The 8,969-nt window shown below is 33.2% G+C and overlaps 1 non-coding gene across 1 annotated transcript; it reads left to right on the forward strand.

Moving 5' to 3' along the window:
* Nucleotides 1-2,898: 2,898 nt before the first annotated feature.
* Nucleotides 2,899-3,005, forward strand: LOC139865112 (small nucleolar RNA R71). Its single transcript, XR_011764638.1, has one exon. It is a non-coding gene; the product is annotated as a small nucleolar RNA R71 (small nucleolar RNA).
* Nucleotides 3,006-8,969: the final 5,964 nt, after the last annotated feature.

Consider the following 8,969-nt stretch of genomic DNA (forward strand, 5'->3'; position numbering starts at 1 on the left):
TTTATGAAACGTCGGTAAAAACCGGCATGCCCTAGAAAACACCTAACTCCTCTAACATTGGTGGGATGTGGAAGTTTAGCAATTACATCTACTTTAGCTCTATCCACTTCAATTCCTTCTTTTGAAATTTTATGTCCAAGAACGATGCCTTCTTTAACCATGAAATGGCATTTCTCCCAATTAAGTACTAGATTTGATTGTTCGCATCTAATCAGCATTCGTTCAAGATTAGCTAGACATGATTCAAATGTATCACCGAAGACTGAAAAGTCATCCATGAAAACTTTCATGCATTCTTCTATCATGTCGTGAAAAATCGCCATCATACACCTTTGAAAGGTTGCAGGGGCGTTGCAAAGTCCAAATCGCATGTGTTTGTAAGAAAAAGTACCATAAGGGCACGTGAACGTGATTTTATCTTGATCTTCGGGTGCTATTGGAATTTGAAAATATCCGGAAAATCCATCAAGAAAACAATAGTAACTATTTCCGGCTAGCCTTTCCAACATTTGATCAATGAAAGGTAAGGGAAAGTGATCTTTTCTGGTGGCGTCATTTAATTTTCTATAATCAATACATACACGCCATCCTGTTACAGTCCTAGTAGGAATAAGCTCATTTTTTTCATTTGTAATGACAGTCATGCCACCCTTCTTAGGCACGCATTGAACTGGGCTTATCCATGGACTATCAGAAATTGGATAAATTAGACCTGCGTCTAGCAGTTTAATAATTTCTTTTTTAACTACATCTTGCATATTCGGATTTAGTCTTCGTTGGCGTTGCACATACTTTTTATGACCTTCTTCCATAAGGATTTTATGTGTGCAATACGAAGGACTTATTCCTTTAATATCATGAATCTTCCATGCAATGGCTGGTTTATGAGCTTTCAACACAGAAATGAGTTGTGATTTCTCATTTTCAGTAAGAGAAGACGATATTATTACAGGTAATTCAGATTCACCATGTAAATAAGCGTATTCCAAATGGTTTGGAAGTGGCTTTAACTCTAATTTCGGTGGTTCTTCTATCGATGATTTATATCGATATTTGTCTTCTTCTTTTAGCATTTGAATTTCTTCTGTTGTTGGTTCATATCCATTAGCTATAAGTGTAGCTAACATTTCAGCTTCATCAATTTGTTCAGTTCCTTCTCCTAAAGAACATTCTCCTATTCCTTGTAATTCTGGAAATTCTTCTAACAATTCTGCATGTGAATCTATAGTTTGAATATAATAACATGTATCATCTGCAGATTGCGGTTGTTGCATTGCTCTATCAACTGAAAAGGTAACACTCTCGTCCTCTATACTTAGGGTCAATTTCTTACCGAACACGTATATCATTGCTTTAGCCGTGTTTAAGAATGGTCTTCCTAATATGAGAGGAACTTGAGAATCTTCTTCCATGTCCAGAACAACAAAATCTACTGGAAATACTAAAGTACCAACTTTAACTAGCATGTTCTCCATTATCCCTCTAGGATATTTTATTGATCGATCGGCTAGTTGTATACTTATTCTTGTTGATTTCAATTCTCCAAGGTCTAGTTTAGCGTATAATGAATACGGCATTAAATTTATACTAGCACCTAAGTCTGCCAATGCTTCTATTGAACTAAGACTACCCAGAAAACATGGAATTGTGAAACTTCCTGGATCAGATAATTTTTCTAGTATCTTATTCAACAGCACTGCTGAACAATTAGCGTTCATAGTAACAGCCGAGAGTTCATCCATTTTCTTTCTATTCGTGATCAGATCTTTCAAGAATTTAGCATATCTAGGCATTACTGAAATCACATCAATGAAAGGAAGATTTACATTTATCTGTTTAAACATATCCAAGAATTTGGATTGCTCGGCTTCAAGTTTCTCTTTCTTCATTTTACTCGGGTAAGGAAGTGGTGGTTGGTATGGTTTAACATAAGGTTTAGCCTTAACTGTGTTATCTTCATTAACCTTTTCAACTACCGGTTCTTTTTCCTTATCTTGATCAGGTTGTGGTTCTTGTGGAGTAGGAATAGCTTCATCAGAAGTTACAGGTATTTCAGGTTGTTTAAGTGTTGTACCACTTCTTGTGGTAATGGCTTTAGCTGTTTCATTCCGGGGGTTAGCATTTGTATCACTAGGTAAACTTCCCGGTTTTCTTTCACCTATTAACCTTGCTAGGTTACTTACTTCTTGTTCCAAGTTTTGAATAGAAGCTTGTTGATTTCTAAATGCTTGAGCATTTTGTTCATTAGTTTGTTTTTGAGATGTGAAAAACTGCGTTTGAGTTTCAACTAGCTTCATCATCATATCTTCTAAATTCGGCTTTTTATCATCGGGTTGTGGTGGTTTGTTTTGAAAATTAGGTCTTTGCTGGTTGTAAGTATTGTTAGATACTTGTTGATTACTAGGACCTTGTTGGTTGTTGTATGGAATATTTCAGTTATAATTCTGATTTTGATTGTAAATTGGTCTTGGCGGTTGATAATTATTCTGATAATTATTTCCAGGCCTTTGGTTTAAATATGAAACATTCTCTCTTTGTTCCATTGTTAATTCAATACTGAGACAATCTTTTGTCAAATGTGGTCCTCCACACTGCTCACAACTAATTCGTATTGAGTGGATATCTTTAGTCATCTTTTCCATTCATCTCTCGACAGCATCTATCTTTGCAGAAATGGAATCTAAGTCATGGCTAGAATCGGCTCTAGCTGCTTTAGATGATCTAACGATATCTTTTTCTTGGTGCCACTCATGTGAGTGGGAAGCAGTGTTATCAATAATTTTGTAAGCATCAGTTTCGGTTTTCTTCATAATAGAACCACCAGCTGCTATATCGATGTCTTTTCTTGTAGTGATGTTGCATCCTTGGTAGAATATTTGTACTATTTGACAGGTGTCTAAACCATGTTGCGGACATCCTCTTAATAACTTTCCAAATCTTGTCCACGCCTCATATAGAGTTTCATTCGGTTTCTGTGTGAACGTAGCAATTTCTCCTTGAAGTCTTACGGCTTTAGATGCCGGAAAGAATTGTTTAAGAAATTTTTCAACTAAAACGTCCCATGTATCAATCGCCCCTTCAGGTAACGATTCCAACCAATCTTTGGCTTCTCCCTTTAAAGTCCAGGGAAATAACATGAGATATATCTGTTCATCCTCCACTTCTCTTATTTTAAATAGTGTGCAGATCCTATTAAAGGTACGAAGATGTTCATTTGGATCTTCCTTCGGCGCACCACTAAATTGGCATTGATTAGTCACCATGTGTAGAATTTGTCCTTTGATTTCATAATCTGGCGCATTAATGTCTGGATGAGTAATTGCGTGACCTTGGCCAGTACATTTAGCTCTCATTCGGTCTTCCATACTTAAAGGTTCTAGATTCTCCATAATTGAATTTGTTGAATCGGAATCACTAGAGGATTCTGATTTAATGGTTCATTCCTCAACAATCTCTGTTTGAATGATTGGTGGTTCCGGAGGAAAATTTAATGGTTCAGGATCTATGAATCGTCCCTGAATATTCTCCGGATTCTCAATTGTGAGGTCGGGTTCAAAAAATGGATTATCGGAAATTTGAATTGGAGTACTTGGTCGACTGGATGAAGATTCTAAAGAAAAATCAACGGCGGTAATATTTGCTAAATGTCTTGATCTAGTTACAGGTGGTGAACGTACAAAAGGTGGTGAACGTCTTGCTCGGTGCATTCACTGAATATCCTATTAGTTTTTAAAAAGGAAAGAAAAATTATATAAGTTATCCAATTAATAGACTTTTCTGATTTTGCCCACGTTTCGAATAGCCAAAAGATGCAGCAGAGGGGCAGGATTCGTTTGGTCTCAATATAATTGATGACTGTTTGGCTCCAATAACCCGGTTCACGTACAAATCCAACTATTACTACGAACCAGAAAATTTTGATGTCTATCAATTTAACCACTTAAAATAAATTTTCGTAATTTTAAGAAATTTAGATAAGAAGTAGAATAAAAATCTATGTCCTAAAAACTAGAATAGTGAGAAATAAGAAAGAAAAAGAGCGCGTCGAAAAAGAAAAAGAAAAGGGTTGAAAAATAAAAGGCGTCGGAAAATAAGAAATAAAAAGAAATGACTTATAGAACTTAAAAACACTCGACTAACCCAACCTTATTACTATCACTAACTTAAAATTATAATCGCAAATTGAGATTACTAATTGGAATGATAATTGATACATAGGTAAAAGGCGTCGAAAAATAAAAATAAGAAAGTAGTGCGTTGAAACTTAAAAAGGCACTAAAAACTAAAAATTAAAAGTTGCTTCTAAAAATATTAAAGCTTACAAGTAAAACTATATCCCAAATGGCAATAACTTAAAAAGAAACTAAAACTTAAAAAGGCGTCGCAAAATTCTAAAGTACCTAAATCTTAGTCTAAAGAAAAAGCACTTAAGGGATTTTACGGGAAGGCCTAAAAATCTAGAAATAAAAATAACTATGGCAAAAACTATGAATTAAAACTAAATACGAGCGAAAAATACAAAAGTTACGCTAAAACTATTAAAAAGGGACAAAATATAAAAATATATAAAAAGTTGTAAAAATTACAATTTTTATTAAAATATTATTTTTATATTATTTATTTTATAAAACTATTAATTTTATAAATTATTAAAACTAATTTAGACTTAAAATACAAATTATAAATAAACTAAACTAAATAATAAAATAATTATAACCTAATTAGGGTTATTAATTAATAATAATTATTATTATAAACCCTAATTTCGTACAGCTTATGTTTCAGACGAGTCAAATCACTCCATGCGATCGCATGGAGTGTGTGTTATATATTCATGCGATCACATGACGTAGAAAATCGGGCCAGATGGGTTGGGCTGCTACAGTGTAGCCCGTAAACTTTTATATATATATTTTTTTTTCTGTTTTGCTGTTTTGATGTGTTATTAAAAAACCACAATATTTAAATAAAATTTATACTTTTAAATACTAAAAATAAAAATAAAGAAACTTTATAAAACTTATATATTTAACAAACTCTTAAAAATATATAAATTTTTGAATTTTTAAAACATATTTTTACAAAAACGTATTTTTATAAAAGTAAACTAAAAATAAAAATCTTTTTTTTTATATATATAGCGTTGCGCTTCCAGCTTTTAAGCTAAATTTTTAAGTTCCCCGACAGCGGTGCCAAAAATACTTGATGTTCTGCGAGGTGTATATAAAATAGCTTATATTTTACAAGGAAATACTATTAAATACGATACAATTTTACTCAAGATATTTATTTATTTATTGAATGGATATACTTAAACCTTGCTACAACACTTATAGGCAGTGTACCTAATCGTACAGTAGTGTAGTTTTTAGTAAGTCCGGTTCGTTCCACAGGGAAAATCTTTTAATCAAAGCTTAACGCTATATTAGTTTTATTTTATAAAAATACAAATATATATATATAAGTAATATTATTATTATAAAGGGGGGTTTTTACCGTTTAATGACCGGTTTGTCGATTTTAAAAACTTTAGTCACAGTTAAAACAAAATGTAAAATATTAAATAAATAAAAGACTTAATTTAAAGCGTAAAGTAAATAACGATAATGAAATTGCGAATAATAAAAGTGCGATAAAATAAACTTGCAATAATTAAAAAGTACGATAATTAAAAGTGCAATTAAATATAATAACAATAAATAAAAGTGCTATAATTAGAAGTGCAATTAAATATAAAATAAAGGAAATTAAATATGAAATAAAAGAATTATGCTTATTTAAACTTCCGTAATCATGATGTTTGACGTGTTGATTTTAGTATTATGCCCATGGGTTAATTGTCTTTTGTCCTGGATTATTTAATATGTCCGTCTGGTTTTTGTCCATAACAGTCCATCAGTCATAAATATAAAGTGCGAGTATCCTCGTCAAATTATCCTTATACCCGAAGTTAAATATTCCAACTAATTGGGGACTTAAACTGTAACAAGATTTTAATACTTTATTTAATAATTACACCAGGTTGTCGACTGAGTGTAACCCAAGGTTTTAATACTTTGTTATCAATTATGCCAAGTGTCCTTGTACATAATTTCACCCCTGTTTTAATAATTCTAGTGGCTATTAATCCATTCCCGTGTCCAGTTAAATGAACGATTATTCGTACATATAAATATCCCGCCCATCGTGTCCGATTGAGTGTATATGGTTATTTATAGGGACGTCCAATTGTAAATCTTTATATTAACATTAACAAACTATCATTTAGTTAAACAAATATAAATCCCATTAATAGCCCATAGTTTAATTTCCACAAGTGTCGTTCTTTTGTCCAAACCCCAATTATGGTACAAAGCCCAATTACCCAATTTTAATATTTTTAGCCCAACATCATGATTACTTCGGATTAAATAAACATAATAATAACTTAGCTACGAGACATTAAATTAAAAAGGTTGAACATAACTTACAATGATTAAAAATAGCGTAGCGTTACACGGACAGAATTTCGACTTACACTCTTACAACATTCGCTAACACACCCTTATTATTAGGATTTAAAATTAAAATTAAAATTAAAATATAAATTATATATACATATACTACGTTGAGTGAAGAAGAAAAAGATGTGTTTTGTGTTACACCAAAGCTCGATTTTTATAGGCATGTGATCTGGAAAAGAGGCTCATGCGATCGCATGGATTTATGCCTTCCAGGCCATGCGATCGCATGGCCAGCTGGGGAGAGCCACTTTTGGTTGTTTTCTTCTGCCGACGTTTATTTATAATAATATAATATATATATATATATTAATTTTAAGAATTAATTATATATTATATTATATTCATGTGCATAGTTGACTTGTAATTTTTAGTCCGTTGCGTCGAGCGTTGAGAGTTGACTCTGGTCCCGGTTCCAGATTTTCGAACGTCCTTGCGTACAATTTAATATCTTGTACTTTGCGTTTTGAATCTTGTACTCTTGTAATTTTGAGACGCTTCTTATCAATAATTGGAACCTCATTGATTGTATTTTGTACTTTTGAGCTTTTTGGTCGTTTGCGTCTTCAATTCGTCGAATCTGTCTTTTGTCTTCACCTTTTATTATTTAAACGAATATCACTTGTAAATAGAACAGTTGCAACTAAAAGCTTGTCTTTCTTGAGGAATAATGCTATGAAATATATGTTCATTTTTAGCATTATCAATGATATAATAGATATAACTTAAGTATTTAATTAATTAATTAAATATTAGTCATATCATAAGTATTATTAATTAATAATGAATTATTGATCATAATATAAGTATCCTAAATAAATTATGAAATATTACACATATCATAAGTATTTTGTTATAATTATTAAACCATAAGTATCCCAAAAAAATTTCTTTCGTGAAAATCCTTGTATCACTGCTCTTCAAGAAACTAGGCTGAATAAGGTAGATAAAAGTTGGGTTAGTCTTTTATGGGGGTCCAATGAGTTCGATTTTATTCAAAAAGAGAAAATTGGCAATTCGGGTGGGTTTTTGATTATTTGGGATAAGAATGAGTTTGTAGTAGAACAATCCTACTTTAGTGAATTTTATATCGCGATTGCGGGTAGGTGGAGGGGTCGGGATGAGCTTACTTATCTAATAAACATTTATCGCCCTCATGATGATGCTAACAAATTGATTATGTGGTCGAGTCTTGAATCCTTTTTAGGTACACTGGATGCGGAATGGGTGCTTTGTGGTGATTTTAATGAGGTGAGATATCAAGATGAAAAGAAAAATTATGAATTCATTGAGCGTAGGGCAAAGTGGTTTAATGCGTTCATTGACAAAATGCAACTCATCGATGTTCCATTGGGTGGAAAGAAATTCACGAGAATTTGTGATAACGGCGTGAAGTTTAGCAAGCTAGATAGATTTCTTGTTTCCGAAAATTTTTACAACACTTGGGGAAACGTCTCGGCTCTAGCACTTGAAAGAAAACTATCGGACCATTGTCCTATAGTGTTAAGAGATAGAGAAATAGATTATGGTCCAAAACCTACTAAAATCTTTGATGAATGGTTACATGGAGAAGATTCAAAGAAGGTCGTTGAAGATGCGTGGAACCTCAGGGTGGATGGGAGTATATATGATTGTGTTTTTCGCAATAAGTTAAAAAATGTCAAACAGGCATTGAAAGATTGGAGTAAGAATACTTTTGGGTGTCTCGACAAGGAAATTAAAGAACTCAAAAAGAAGGCTTGTGATTGGGAATTGATTGCGGAAAGCCAGGCTTTAAATGATGAAGAGAGGGCTAGTTGGATAAAGGTTAGGAAACACTGGATTGAGAAAGACATGATCAAGACGAATATGGCAAAAGAAAAATCACGGGTCAAATGGATTCATGAAGGGGATGAAAACACCAAGTACTTCCACTCGGTTTTTAAGAGAAGGCATTCGAGAAAGAACATCCTGGGTCTATATATTGATGGCAATTGGAGTGAGGATCCTATTGAGGTTAAGCAAGTGGTGTTTGATCACTTCAAAACGCAATATGAAAAAAGAATACTAATAAAATGCGTTTTGAAAATCTTGCGAATAATATCATTCCAACTAGTGCCTCTGAAGCTACAGTAGCCGTCAACCCAGCTACAGTTGTTGTTGGTTCTCATATGAGTGGTGGAGATGCGGTCACAGAAGGAGTTTTGGGCACTGCATGCGCTGCTACTGTCCCGATTACTATTCCAAGCACTAGTGCGAGCCCTTTCACAGGTGCGGCTGTCACTACTGAAGCACCTAGACAGTCCCCGAACCCCCTGCTCAACATGTTGACATCGAACAGCTTGGTATCTCTAAAATTAGTCCTGATTCTGCAAACGATCTTGAGGCTAAATTCACCGAAAGGGAGGTTTTGGAAGCAATTAAAGAATGTGATTGCGCAAAAGCGTCGGGCCCTGATGGATTCAAATTTAAATTCTTTAACTTGCATTG

This window comes from Rutidosis leptorrhynchoides, chromosome 8 (genome assembly GCF_046630445.1).
Source record: "Rutidosis leptorrhynchoides isolate AG116_Rl617_1_P2 chromosome 8, CSIRO_AGI_Rlap_v1, whole genome shotgun sequence".
Classification (NCBI taxonomy): Eukaryota; Viridiplantae; Streptophyta; class Magnoliopsida; order Asterales; family Asteraceae; genus Rutidosis; species Rutidosis leptorrhynchoides.